We start from the raw sequence: 15,225 nt of genomic DNA, 5'->3' as shown, positions 1-15,225 counted from the left end.
CCTGCACCATATCCTTGTGAATATGGTGCAGCCTTGCGTTTCAGAAGTGGGGAGAGAGGCGTTAAGCCAAGATGGCTAACGCCTCTCTCTGTCACTTCCTTGTGAATATCCCCATAGTTCATAAAAGAGTACATAAAAACAGTAAATCTGCTTTCTTAATACAATACAATGAGAATTAATTAAAATCAGTATGTAAAAACGGATGTTACAAAGCCTGGCTCAGAGCAACTTCAGTTTAACAGAATATTAAAGTTCAATCTCAAGTACTTTGTGCAAACCACGCAATAAGGGGTCCAAGTAAGATGCAACGCAGACCATTCTGCAAAATAAAAAACTGCAAAAAAAACATGAAATAAAAAGTGTTTTGCACACTTCTGTCACTGGGCTATACGTGGTTTACATCTGGGTGATATTTGTGCTATATTTGGGCTGTTTTCTCTCTGATGGCCATCTTGGGATACTTATTTGTTATGAAGTTTCCTAACTTCCTCATTTACTGCAATCTCCTCAGTAGGAAATGCTTTCAGTTTTTTACTTTGATTCCATCAAGAAGGCAATCAGATGTGTCACACGTTTGCCATCAATTCAGGATGTTTGCACCTAATTTTCAACATTCAACAAGAAGAAACAGCTCTTCACAGCGGGTCCAGCGCCAGAGTACGGTATTGGAGTATCCCTCCCACACAAGCTCTTTCCGAGGTGAGCGAAACTAAGCTTTCTATGCTGAAGAGGTCATGTGTGTATACCAACTTTTTATACTAATTGCAGCATTAACATGTTCCAAAACTAATCGGGCCAGGAACTTCTATAAGTTAACTATGTCGGAAGAGAAAACCCCAGTGAGAAACCTAACCAATATTGTGTGCCAGTAAGCAAAATCAACGTCAATCTTCTGACTGAGGCTAAGAAATTAAATGCACTGAACCACTACAAAGTGTCAATTTATCAGATCACTGTGAACCACTCAAAGCTGCGCCGGAGCAATTTTCAGCCACATTTGGATATTTGCTGCCAAACAAACACTGCTCCAATCAGAAAAACTTCAATTACGAAACAAAGTGAGACCAATAAATCACTGTATCAATGGGCCTCGAGCTGGAGCAGCAAGCACACCGTGACGGCGGACTGTGAATCTCTTGTGAAACTCTGTACCTAGCTTTTCATGCAAAGAGTGGTACGGAACTTTAATCATAGAATAATTTGTTTGCAACTTGCTATTTAGGAATTGCAAGTCGCAATTAGGTAGGGGCGTTCCCTTCCTAATTGCATCTGCAATGCAATGTGTGAATGGTTTGTGACCGCAATTGCATGACTGTTTGGATGGCCCGAGAGGGTCGACCAAACAGTCATTGTGCACTTGGGAGTGGGCATACCACTCCTCTGCCCTGCTACCTGAGCAGAGCAGCCACGTCCACCCATCTGCCCGCAAATGAAACATAAAATGAGAATAACTTAAAGTTATTATGTTATTATATTTCCTTTACTCTGCTAAAAAGCAGTGGGGTGACGCTCTTCCACCATAGCGAAGTAGCCACTAATGGGGGCTAACACTCCCAGCCAGTGCTGGCCCTAGCACTGTTAACACACGGTGCAACAGTCTTTTTTGGCGCGTCCCCCATTTCCTCCTTCTCCATAAATTCCCTCACTACCACTCACCAACAATGAACCTCATTTCTCTATAGCACCTTTCTGGCAAGCATTTCATTTTTTTTAGCTCTACTCATAATTTACTCACACTCAGTTCTATGATCTGCATGGTACACATTCTTTGTAGCAGGCACATTAACCATCTGTGCTGTGTGGGTGGCAGGAGTGCCCATGTGAGTGCATGGTGAGCGATGCAAGAGTGTGAGAGTGTGGTAAGAGAAGTGAGCTCTCCACACCACTGGAGTCAAGCTATCCTGGCTGATGACGGCTGATAGCCAGAAACCGGTCCTAGGATGCTTGATTCCGGTCCAGGAAAGACATGGCTTGGCAGTTCGGCTGGACTGTTCCCATGAGGCACAGGGTCAAGGCTGATTTGCATATGGCCATTTCTGAACTGGGGTGGTGTGGAGTGCAATAAAACGATTGATTAGGCCCAGATATCTGTACTGGGGTGAATGTATGACTTTGTTCTGCATTCTGTCAGCCAACTGTTGTTTTTGCATTTGTCATCCCGAGTGGGATGGGTATGCTCAGACGTGAGTCCTGTGCTCTCCACACCACTGGAGTCAAGCTATCCTGGCTGGTGACGGCTGATAGCCGGAAACTGCTCCTAGGATGCTTGATTCCGGTCCAGGAAAGACATGGCTCAGCAGTTCAGGCTGGATTGTTCAACTTTTGAGCAACTTGATTGAGCAACTGCCCTGGTAACGGTGTCAATCGGTCGCTCTCACTGCCGCTCAGTCCAGCCATAATAAGGGGAGGTTAGAGGGAGGAGCAGCTGGGAGGGAGGAGAACAGCAAATGGAAGTGAGGGGGCAGGGCCTCAGGAGATGCAGCAACAGGAAATGGCAAAGAAGACTCAAGGCAAGGGGGCAGGGCCGCAGAGGACGCAGCAGCGGGAGAGCAAATGGCAGGGGCGGCGAGGGGAACAGGGCGCAAAGGTATAGAAGCAAAATACCAACAAACAGGGCAGAAATGCAGTACAATACAACACAGTACACAAGCAGGTGACAGGCAAACAGTAACAGGTGCAACAGTGACCAGTGAGCAGGAACAAACCTTCCCAGCAGCAGCAATCAGTTGGGAACAAACACGGGCACAGAGCAGAAGCAGAGGTGCAGAAGGAAGCAATAGTAGTGCAGAAAGAACCAACACAGTTGTAGAAAGAGGGAAGAGGGAGGCAGAAATAGGCAAGAGGGGTGCAGAAAGAAGCAAGAGATGTGCAGCAAGAAACAAAAGAGATGCAGAAAGAAGGAACAGAGGTGTTGAAAAAAGCAACAGGAGTGCAGAAAGGGGGAAGAGGGGTTGAGAAAGAGGCAAGGGGTACAGAAACAAGTGAGCATGCAGAAAGAAACAAAAGGAGTGCAGAAAGAAGGAACAGTGGTGCAGAAAAAGGCAAGAGGGGTGCAGAAAGAAACAAAAGAAGTGCAGAAAGAAACAACAAAGGTGCAGAAGGAAGCAAGAGAAGTGCAGAAAGGGAGAAGTGGGTTGGAGAAAGAGGCAAGAAGTATACAGAAAGAAACAAGAGAGGTGCAGAAAGAAACCAAAAAAGTGCCGAAAGAAGGAACGGAGCTGCAGAAAGACACAAGAGGAGTGCAGAAAGAAAACAGAGTGATGTGAAAGCGGCATGAGGGATACAGAAAGAAGCAAGATGCTTGCAGAAAGTAGCAAGAGTTACAAAAATAAACAAAAGAAGTGCAGAAAGATGGAACTGCAGTTCAGAAAGAGGCAAGAGGGGTGCAGAAACTTTGAAGGAAGAGGGGTGCAGAAGAGGCACAAGGGTTGCAGAAAGAAGTAAACAGAGGTGCAGAAGGAAGCAGGAGAAGTGCAGAAAGAAGCAACAGAGGTGCAGAAAGAGGGATGAGGGGTGGAGAAAGAGGCAAGAGAAGTGCAGAAAGAAGCAGTAGAAATATAAAAAGGGGGAACAAGGGTTTGAGGAAGTGGCAAGAGGGGTGCAGAAGGAAGCAAGAGATGCAGAAAGAAACAAAAGAAGTGCAGAAAGACAGAACTGAGGTGCAGAAAGAGGCAGGAGGAGTGCAGAAACAGGGAATATGGGTGCAGAAAGAAGCACAAGGGGTGCAGAAAGAAGCAAGAAAGGTGTAGAAAGAAGCAAGCGTAGTGCAGACAGAAGCAACAGAGGTGCAGAAAGAGGCAAGAGGGGTGCAAAAAGAGGGAGGAGTGGTACAGAAAGAGGCACAAGAGGTACAGAAAGAAGCAAGAGATGTGCAGAAAGAAACAAAAGAGCAGAAAGAAGGACCAGAGGTGTAGAAATAGGCAACATCGGTGCAGAAAGAGGGAAGAGGGTGGCTAAAGAGACAAGGGGAGCAGAAAGAAGCATGAGAGCTGTAGAAAGAAACAAAAGAAGTACAGAAAAAAGGAACAAAGGTGCAGAAAGAGGCAAGAGGGATACAGAAAGAAGCAAAAGGGGTGCAGAAAGAAGCAAGAGGTACACAAAGAAAGAAAAGAAGTGCAGAAAGAAGGAACAGAGGTGCAGAAAGAGACACAAAGAGTTCAGAAGGAGGCTATAGTAGTGCAGAAAGAAGCAAGAGAGTTGCAGAAACAGGCAAGAGGCGTGCAAAAAGAGGGAAGATAGGTGCAGAAAGAGGCACTTGGGGTGCAGAAAGAAGCACGAGATGTGCAGAAAAAAACATAAGAAGTGTAGAAAAAAGGAACAGGGGTGCAGAAAGGGGCAACAGGGGTGCAGATAGAGGCAAGGGGGTACAGAAAGAAGCAGGAGAGCTGCAGAAAGAAACAGAAGAAGTGCAGAAAGAAGGAACAGCGGTGTAGAAAGAGGCAAGAGGGGTGCAGAAACTTTGAAGGAAGAGGGTGCAGAAGAGGCACAAGGGTTGTAGAAAGAAGGGAACAGAGGTGCAGAAAGAGGGATGAGAGGTGGAGAATGAGGCAAGAGAAGTGCAGAAAGAAGCAGTAGAAATATAAAAAGGGGGAACAGGGTTGGAGGAAGTGGCAAGAGGGGTGCTGAAAGAAGCAAGAGAGGTGCAGAAAGAAACAAAAGAAGTGCAGAAAGAAGAACCAGAGGTGTAGAAAGGGGCAACAGGGGTGCAGGAAGAGGGAAGAGGGTGGCGAAAGAGGCAAGGGGTGCAGAAAAAAGCAAAAGAAGTACAGAAAGAAGGACCAGAGGTGTAGAAAGGGGCAACAGGGGTGCAGAAAGAGGGAAGAGGGTGGCGAAAGATGCAAGGGGAGCAGAAAGAAGCATGAGAGCTGTAGAAAGAAACAAAAGAAGTACAGAAAAAAGGAACAAAGGTGCAGAAAGAGGCAAGAGGGATACAGAAAGATACAAAAGGGGCGCATAAAGAAGCGAGAGGTGCACAAAGAAAGAAAAGAAGTGCAGAAAGAAGGAACAGAGGTACAGAAAGAGACACAAAGAGTTCAGAAAGAGGCTAGAGTAGTGCAGAAAGAAGCAAAAGAGTTGCAGAAACAGGCAAGAGGTGTGCAAACAGAGGGAAGATGTGGTGCAGAAAGAGGCACTTGGGGTGCAGAAAGAACAAGAGATGTGCAGAAAGAAACAAAAGAAGTGTAGAAAAAATGAACAGAGGTGCAGAAAGGGGCAACAGGGGTGCAGAAAGAGTCAAGGGGGTACATAAAGAAGCAGGAGAGCTGCAGAAAGACACAGAAGAAGTGCAGAAAGAAGGAACAGAGGTGCAGAAAGTGGCACAAGGGTTGCAGAAAGAAGGACAAGGGATGCAGAACAAGGCAAAAGGGGTGCAGAAAGAAGTGAGACTTGCAGAAAGAAACAAAAGAAGTGCAGAAATAAGGAACAGAGGTGTAGAAAGAGGCGAGAGGGATGCAGGAAGAGGGGTGTGAAAGAGGCACAAGGGGTATAGAAAGAAGAAAGAGATGTTCAGAAAGAAGCAAAAGAGGTACAGAAAGAGGGAAGGGTGAGGAAAGAGACAAGAGAAGTGCAGAAAGAATCAACAGAGATACAGAAAGGGGGAAGAGGGGAGGGGAAATGTTAAGAGGGGTGCAGAAAGAAGCAAGAGAGTTGCAGAAAGAAACAAAAGAAGTAAAGAAGGAAGGAACAGAGGTGCATAAAGAGGCAGGAGGGGTGCAGAAGAAGGTAGAGGGGTGCAGAAAGAGGCAAGAGAGGTACAGAAAGAGGCAAAAGAGGTGCAGAAAGTAGAAGAGATTTGCAGAAAGAGGCAAGAGAAGTGCAGAAAAAGAAAGAACGGAGCAGAAAGATACAACAAAAATGCAGAAAGAGGCAAGAGAGGCACAGAAAGAAGCAAGAGTGGCTTGCACACCATTAGTACCAATTTAACACCCATATTTAGCAATAAATAACAGGTGACCATTCTAGGTTTGCAAAGGACCTTCCACCACGCTGTTACACTTGTCACTGCATTTTTTGTAACATTTGAGTCATTTGAGCTAGAAACAAGGCTTTTTTTGTTCAAATCTGAAGATTAGGCAGCAGATGATGGATTATGTGGCTAATGTGGAAAACGTATATTAGTGGGTAAGTCGGTGCAGCCAAACAGTTGCATATTTCAAGTGGCCCTGCTCATACCTCTCACTAGGTCCAGAAGTGCTCCTCAGTGATTCCTTCCTTTTTGTGTCTCATTGATTTCATAGTTTAGCCTCTATGGAAACGAGGAAGACTAAACTTAAGGTTACCACTCCACAACACAGACTACCATACCACATAATTCCTCTCCAATCTCACTTTACATAATTCCTATACACTAAATACCACATACTTTCTATCCACATAATTTCACTGCAAAACATACCACATAAGTCTACTAAACACAATGTACATCCACTCCAAAACCATTAGTAAAAAACATTTACATTTACACCGCCAATAGCTCTAACTATTCCAAATGCAATACCTATTACATTACAAATCCTTCTTTAACTGGTAGTCGCGTTTGCAGAGTGGTGAAAAAAGGCCGCTGGGCTTCCAACCAGTGCTCAGGAATTCAACTGCGTAGGACTTACAGGAGGTACCAGGAGGGCTTCTTGGGACCCAAAGTCCCTCAGGAGTAAAGTGGTCTTCATCCCCCAACCAGTACTGTGCCAGGTGGTGCATTTGCAGAGTGGTGGAGAAAGGTGGGGCGTGGCCTCTGGAGACCTCCTAGCAATCCCACTGTGTGGGACTTAGTGGAGGTAACAGGAGGGGTAGTTGGCCCCCAAGGACAACCTTGGAGGACAACTACCCCTCCTAGTACCTCAAGTAAGTCCCACACAGCAGCATTGCTAAGTTCTCAAAGCAGGTCATTCCCCCTTCCCCCACCACTCTGCAAACGCACTCCCTAGTGCACTCTTGGATGGGGATTAAAGTCCACTTCACTGCTGGGGGTACTTGGGGGCCAACTGGCCTACCTGATACCTCCACTCTGCCCCAGATAGTGAGATTGCTTATACGTGGACACAGGTCATGCCCTCTTTGTCCACCACTGTGCAAACACGCCTACTGGTGCGCTCTTGGTTGAGGGATGAAGTCCCTTTGCCTCCTGAAAGTTCCTGGGGCCAACCAGCCGACCAAGTACCTCCAGTAAGCCCCACAAAGCTGGATTGCCTAGAGTGGTCCGAGGCCATGCCCCCTTTTTACACCACTCTGAAAACGTGCCTCCTGTGATGTCACTGACCTTGTCATGAGTGATGTAATATGGGACATTATCAGCAGTGCATTGGGAAGGCGTGTGTTATTACGGATGAATTTCTCTGTTTTTTTACGAGTGAAATGTCAGACTAACTTTAACGTGCCTGAAACCTGTGGTTTTTTCAGTGAATACCTAAGGTTTTTTAAAGGCCTGAGAGTCCTGAAAACCAATGTGACTGATTATATTGTGTTTGCGGTGGCAAATTACCTGGGTGCCATCTGAAGTGTTAGAAGGAAATGTCTTAGGGACGGCAATTGACCCCACTGTATCAAAGACATTGCAGCGTAATATGGGAATATGCTAGCGTCTGATTTTAGATTATATTTTTAATATTACAACTGTTTTTAAAATGTATGTTTTAAATGTCTTTTATGGTAAAAATTTTACCGAAATAAAGATTCTTTGAGTTGAGTTGAAAGGCCAATTTCTAACTATAACGTCCCTGAAACCTGAGTTTTTTTCAGTGAATTTTATGTATGTATTCAATCTCCTCCCACTCTTACAAGGAAGGAATCAGCACTCAGGTTGTAGTTTGGAAGAATTTATTCTGCAAAGGTTGCAATCCACTCGTTTGGGCTCGTCCGAAACTTGATAACAATACAAAATGTAATTTAGCTTCCTTATTTAAATGTACAAATTCCTCCATTTGCCAACATTAACAAAGGACTACATATTCCAATAATCCGAAAAGCTGACGGTCATATTGGCCTGGTCACAATGCGAATATTCAGGAATTCATACAAGAAAGAAAAGAAAACAAGTGTTGATATGCACACAATGTCATTTCAGCACATCTTGCCCTGTGACCGCCACACCTGTATGTTCGTCAGCGTGACTTGTTCATAATAAACATACTTATGATTGCAAACATCAACATAAACAATGGACTACACATTACTTTAAAGTGAAAGGCTGTCGGCCATATTGATCTAGGCACTTAGCATATTATAATGGTTCTTACACGAAAGAAAAGAAAAAAAAGGGTGTTAATATACACACAATATCCCTAAATAAAGTTCTAGCAATTATAGTTCCATTCCATTCACAGTTCATTTGAGATGTCATGAGTGATGTCACTGACCATGTCATGAATGATGTAATGTCTGAGGTGATAAGCAGTGCATTGAGGGGGAGTAAGGTATAGTTAGGTCAGGTAACTATAACTGCTGAAATTCACTGGTTTTGTACGAGTGAAATCTAACTATAATGTCCCTGTAAACTTAGTGTTTTGTAATGTTAAGTAAGATGCCTCTCACAATTGATGGTGGGGGAGTTGGCAGCAGGGCCTGGCCTGGCATTGGGATGCCCCCACCCAAGCTTGCTACTCCTGCCTCCCCTCCTTCTTGTCATCCATTGTCCAAGTCCATGCCCCTGCTCCCTCATTACAGCCCTGTGTGTCCGTTAGCCTGCCACTGGCCTTCCCACCTACTCTGAACAGTTTGCTTGCTGCCCCATCCACTTCCTCCCTATCCTCTGTTGTCTGAACCCATGTTGGTGTGCATGCCCCTGCTCCATCCTGTTTGCCCACCATGTTCCATGGACATGCCCCTCCTTTCTACCCTGAGTGTTCTGTTTAGCTGCCACTCCCCTCCCACCTGCCTAGCATTGTCAGATGACTGTAATCTGTCCCTGCCACCTACACCCTGCTTGTAAAAAAAATGTAAATTGATACTTGTATAGCGCACTACTCACCCGCAAGGGTCTCAAGGCGCTTGTAGGAATACCGCTGTGGAACCCATCCTGGCTTTCCCTGTGAGGCGCCAACTCCTGGGCACCCCCAAGGTTGAGGCCAGGCATCCTTAGCGTTGTGGTGGCCGTTGTGGAGATTAAGCAAGCTATTGCCCAGAGTTGCAGAGTGGGACTCAATGATTGGATTAGGCACCGAGGAGAGAATTATCAGGTCCGTGGAATTTTGAGCCAAAGACCCGCCGAGGCGGGGAATTGAACCGTGGTCCCGGGCTAGACCTCTGCATCAGGGTCTGCCGCTCTAACCATTGAGCCACACTTGTCCACGTTGCATACCCCTATCGCCTTCCTCCTGTCCACCATTGACCATTTTACTGCCACACCCTGCTGCTCTTCCTGCCTGCCCAGCATAGTCTGTTGTGAGTCCCCTTTTCCTGAACTCTGTTGTCTGTGCCCAGCTCCTATCCCTCCCTTCTATCCTTCATGGTCCTTACTGCATGCTCCTACCCCCTCCGTCTTGACCATCATGGCCATTGTGCTGCCACTAACCCTCCCACTCGCCATGCATGGTCTTATGTGCTACCACAGCCCCTCCCACCTTTTTTGTGTGGTCAGCTAGCTGCCCGGACCCCTCCTCCTTCCCTCCATGGTCTGTGTGTATGCCATAATAGTTTCACTGTTGCCCTCCACAGTGTGTTGTGCTTCTAGTGCCCATCCTCCCTGACTTCCATGGTCAGCTTGCTGATCCTGCCCTGCCCCCTTGCCCCCTGCCCTCTGTTTTCCATGTGCAGACCGCTATTCCTTCCCTACGGTCTTGTCTGTTCCATTGTAATGCCCCTGATCCCTTCCTCCTGCCCTTTATGGTCTGTTATGCTGCAGATTTCTCTTCTGTCTGGCCATTATGGTCAGCTTGCTGCCATTGACTCTTTCCCCTCTGTTTTCTGTTGTACATGTGCATGGTCCTGTCCCCTCCCTATTGATTTCTAAGTATTGTTGTGCTGCACTGCCATCCTGCATGCCCTTTAAGGTGTATTGTGCTGCTGCAAAACCTGATGCCTGCCCTGTAAGGTCAGTTTGGTGCACCTGTCCATGTCGCTCCTGTCCTCTGTTATCCGTGTCCATGTCCCTACCTCAATTTCTCCTGCCTTCCATGATCCAATGTACCATACTTGCTAACAATTTGAACTTTGTAAGAGGGAGATATTGAAAGAAAACTGGGAAATTGATTTTCCCAATTGACTTACATTGAAAAAGAGGGGGTTGTAGACAAGAGACAGCCCATTTGGGCTTAAAAACATCGGGTGTTTCCCGGCTGAATTGAGTCTGTTGGCATCTATGGTTGTACTACCACTGCCTCTTCCTTCTGCCCACATTGATGTATTATATTGCCACAGCCTCTCTTGCCTGTCCTGCATTGTTGATTTGTTAGCCCTGCCCCCTTTCCACTGCCCTCCATAGGCTATTGAGCTGTCACTGATCTTCCTGCCTATCCAGTGTCGTCAATTTGTTGCCTTTGCACCCTCCTACCTGCCTTCAATTTTCCGAGTCAAAGCCTCTGACCTCTGCCTCTCAACAGTATCCTAATGCACAACTAGATTGCTAATATTCTGTGGGGCATATTCTCAAGCACTATCACTGAGTTAGCTGCACTTTATTGCAGCTAAAGTGGTGATAAATATATCGCCCTATTCACAAGATGGTGCTAACAGCTGATTTCACCAATTTACCTGCGATAGCAGCCACAAAAAAAATTGCCACAGATGACACCGGCAACTAACGCTAATGATATGCAGAGTAGGCGTTACACTGAAAAATCTGCAACAACACGACTTTGCAACTTTCTCAATGACCAGCCAGATCAGCGATAACATCCCAAAACATGCGATAAGGCGCGTTAGCAGCAGACATTTAAAACCTGCTCTTACCTAGTGTAAAGTCGGATGACAACCTGCACCACACAAGGGAGCCCAGCCCAGAGCCCCACCTGAAGAACAACAGATGCCATGGAGCTACTGATCATGTAGCTCAGACACCCAAGAGGGCCACAAGACACACCACCACCACCCCCAGGGACGCCACCCTCCCTAGGCCCCCCACCCCGGACAAAGGTATGTTTCATCAACTTTACAAAATCATGAACAAAACAATTTGCCTGATGTTGCACAATTACAACAATTAACATTTATGTGTGGTCATAAACAGGAGACTCATTCATTCATCTGAATTTCCAAATAAATCATTTTATTCAAATTAAACTCGAAACAACTATTTGGAAGAGTCATGGTAGGTCTTCTCTGGACAATCTGTAAGCCACAGCCTGCAAGTTAAAATTCAAGATAAGAAGGTGTGTCATGCGCTCATCAAAGGACAGAGAGAGAGAGATAGCGAAAGAGAGAGTGAAAGCAAGGGAGGGAGATAAAAAATTAAAAGAAGAGAGGGATAGAGAGATTAAGAGAGAGAGAGGAAGAGAGAGAAAAAGGGAGAAAGGGAGATAGAGAAGCAGTAAAAGGAAGGGAGGGAGAGAGCGCACCGACACTGTGGACCCAGACCTCAATGCTCACCTGCTGCCACCGGTGTGTCTCCAACCACGTGCCGGTATACACTGCAGTCCACCAGGTCCCTTATCTGAACCAGAGTCCAGATTTATGGATGGCACAGTTCACATAATTGCACACGTCATCATCTCTCGCCCGCCCCTGTGCACACAAGCTACTGCACTCCAGCCCCTCCCTCCTCCCAGCGATGATTGTCGACCCCTGCACATCCAGGCCTCAATGCTCACCTTCCACCACCGGCGTGTCCCGAAGAGGGCCCACCTTGTGTCGGTGCAAGCTTCAAGCCCGGGCCCACGACCTTGGCAGCCTCCACATCATGCAACCCAGCACAGCGGGCCACCAGGTCACACATGTGATTCTGGGTCTTGATTTTGCAATGGCCGAGATCATATCAGTGCACACTGCATCATCACAGGCTGCACACTGGCTCAGCTCTCTAGGTGGCACTAACTCTGTGAACCTTGAGGCAATGCCACGTGGCGGTAGGCCTACACTGCGGTCCAGCAGGGCTCACACAAATCCTTACCAGTCCGGACCATCAGGACTGTGCATCATCACAGGCTGCACACCCGCTAGTCACTTAAGGTGCCCCTACCTCAGTGCACCGAAAGTCACGGTCCTGTGGCGGTAGGCCCGTGCCGGCCGCAGTGCATCCGGTGCCACCAAGTCTGTGCAACGCAAGTCACGCACCCTTTATGATTGAGAATCATGGTGCGGACGCCATCATGTCACCTCCGGCAGTGGGGAATGTGAAGTGGTAGGGCCATATGCCCTCATGCGTAAATAATAACCACACGGATGCACCCAGATAGAAAGTGGAAATGGCATCAAGCATGTGCGCCCGGCCTTTTTTATTGGCAGGGTCACATGTTCTGTTATGCCTGTGCTGGATGGGTATGGTGTGGGTATAAACCAGCCCTCAGGGAGTGGTTGTGGCATGCTGAAATCTAGACCTTTGATCAGCAGATCACTACAGGGAAGAACTGGTAAATGTAGCGTTGTCGTCCCCCCTGTAAGCATAAGTGGAGTGGGCTGGCCTGTACCAGTCCAGCATAGGGGTGTGAACTGTGACCACCGAGCTCTGGATGTGCTTCCGTCCTGGGCTGGACAAAGAAGTAACTAATGCACGTGTCTCTGTTGTAGTGTTGTTGCCACCCGGACAGCAATTGGTAATGTTGCACCCTGTGACTCAAGTACCACAACATGAGCAACATGAAAGTAAGGGGGAATCACTGACCCACCATTCATCCATACTGCCACACTTGAATGATCATAGACATGACACATCTGTTTGATTATGCATGTTTAATGCACATTCAGTGTAGTGTTGTAGCTGGAGCAGTGAGGGGCCATGCAATCCCCACTTTACATTGTTGGCCTGTGGAGGGCCAGCCGGGAAACATCACTTACAATGCAACTTTTACCAGGCAGTGCCTTTCGACGCAACTTTTACAACACAAACCATTACAACGCATTGCGCTGGGGGCGCTCTAGGATAGGGAATAGGTTTAATTTACTGTCCAACACCTTCCCTACTATCCACGGGGACTGGAGTTGGAATAGTAAATTAAACTATTCACTATCCAGTGCCCCAAAGCACTATGCGTTGTAATGGTATGCGTTGTAAAACCCGCGTTGTAAAAGCATGCGATGTAAAAGCATGCGTTGTAATGTCGTACATCCGGGCCAGCCAGAGTACTTAAAGGAAAGACAAGTTCATAGGAAGAGGAAGAGTTCAGTCCGCAGTCTGATTGCTGTATCATTGGTAACCAAACAGATTATGGTAGTCCATGTCACGGTCCAAGGTGAGTGTCGCAGAGTGTATTGGGGACAGTGGAAGGTGATGATGCAAAGAGCAGAACCAAGCCAAAAACAGGCCATATGGCAGAGATGAATGCTACTCCTTCCTTCTTGCCAGTAAGGCAGATGCATCCGCCTCTTTGTCCTCTGCTGTTTCATGTGCCTCACATGTGAGTGGTGGTGTTCTGTCTCCAGCACTGTGTGACAGTGACACCTCAGGGGATGGAGGTGGAATGTCTGCCTCACTGTGTGGCACTGACACTTCAGGGGGCGAAGATGTGGATGGAGTGATCGCAGCAGCATTCATCCGGGACAGGCTTTGTGGCAGCAATACCATGAGGAGGGTCTGCAGGGCATGGAGGAACCTCAGCTACCTCTCACTGGTGTGCAACCATGGCAGCTGCTCTTTCCACCTGCATCCACTCCATGTGCTCCATGATCCTCAGCATGTGTCCTAACTCCTGGGTGACTTCGCTGGAGCCACTCTGACTAGACAGTTGTTCTTGTCTCCGAGTAAGGAGTCCAGCGATGTCAGCCATGGATCATTGGAGAGCATGGAGCTGACTGTGGGTGTCCATCAGGGACTGTGAGCGGTCCCTGATGGGACTTAGACACCCACCTATGGCATCTAGTGTGGCTGCCATGCGTTCGAACCCTACCCGCACCTGTTTAGCCATCTTCTTCTGGCACCCCAACACATGGCGTTGGAAGGCCATGTGGTGTTCCTGGGGGTCCTGGAGGCAGCTGTGGTTGTGGGGGCTGCCTGCTGTGTGGTCTGTGCAGGGGGGTCTCCCCGATGCAGCTCAGCTGCCCTGCTCCTTGAGGTGGGTTGACGTAGCTTTCAATGAACTCGTGGAGGGTGTCATTGTCAAAGGTGTGGAGATCCTCTTCATCATCAGTGAAGAGAGGTTCGGTCTGCTATGTAGGAGCTGCTGGTTTTCCCTCTGCAATGTGAAAGGGAGATGCAGTTAAACATTGTGTTCACATGTATGTTGACTCATTGTACATGTTTACATACAGACCGCATGACATGGTACATTGTGACCATTTGGGAGGAGCTGCCTATTTGATGCTGGACAGTGGACATTTCGACAACATTACAGATGTGTGTTTGTACTTGTACATTATCAACTCACATTTTCCTGCTGTGCCAAATGTGATTGGCCAGTTTCTACACTCAAGCGGCACCAGTTGTGTCCTCTGTTCTGTTGTGAACGAGTTACGGTTTTTACCACATTGTTGACAATTTTGAAGTGCTCTGCATGTTATATGTGTGTGCTGCATTTTGGGAGAGTCACCCCTGCTGCTCTGATTTTCCTGCTCCTTATCTCTTTCATGAGGTGTGCCTTTGACTTCTGCACTTATACAGTGCAGAGATGTTGCAGACTTGGGTACATTGGGCTCTTGGTGGGAGTTGGGAGTCTGTGGCATGGTTTTCCAGAGATGTGTTGTTGATTTCAGGGGTTGTTTGTGCACATGGATGTGTCAGAGTGTGACCTGCTCCTTTACAGATGTGGTCCACATTCAGCCACCTCAGTTTTGTGGTGTGCAACATTTCATGATATATTGACTGCAGCAATGCTATTCATCATTCTGTGTCACTTGCATTGTCAGTGTTGCTCACAGACACACCACTTTGCTGGGTTTCACACATGTGCATGGGTTGGTTTAGAGATTGGTAGTGTGTGGGAAGGGCTCCCTCTGGGCACATAGTCGATGGGGGCCTACTTGCAGTTTCTAGGTTTGCTGCAGTGTGCCAAGGAGGGTCAGGGGCATGCTCTAGAATCATTGTGGGTGTGTACTGTGCTATACCTAATTGTGCATGTGTGCCATTGTGCCCATCTCCTCCGTTCCTCCAGAGTCTGTTCGTTACTCACGCTGTTGCTGTTGTGTCAGGTCATATTGAGCAGTGTC

The sequence above is a fragment of the Lissotriton vulgaris genome, chromosome 1_1 (genome assembly GCF_964263255.1).
Source record: "Lissotriton vulgaris chromosome 1_1, aLisVul1.2, whole genome shotgun sequence".
NCBI lineage: Eukaryota > Metazoa > Chordata > Amphibia > Caudata > Salamandridae > Lissotriton > Lissotriton vulgaris.
Note: the sequence above shows the minus strand (reverse complement) of the source record.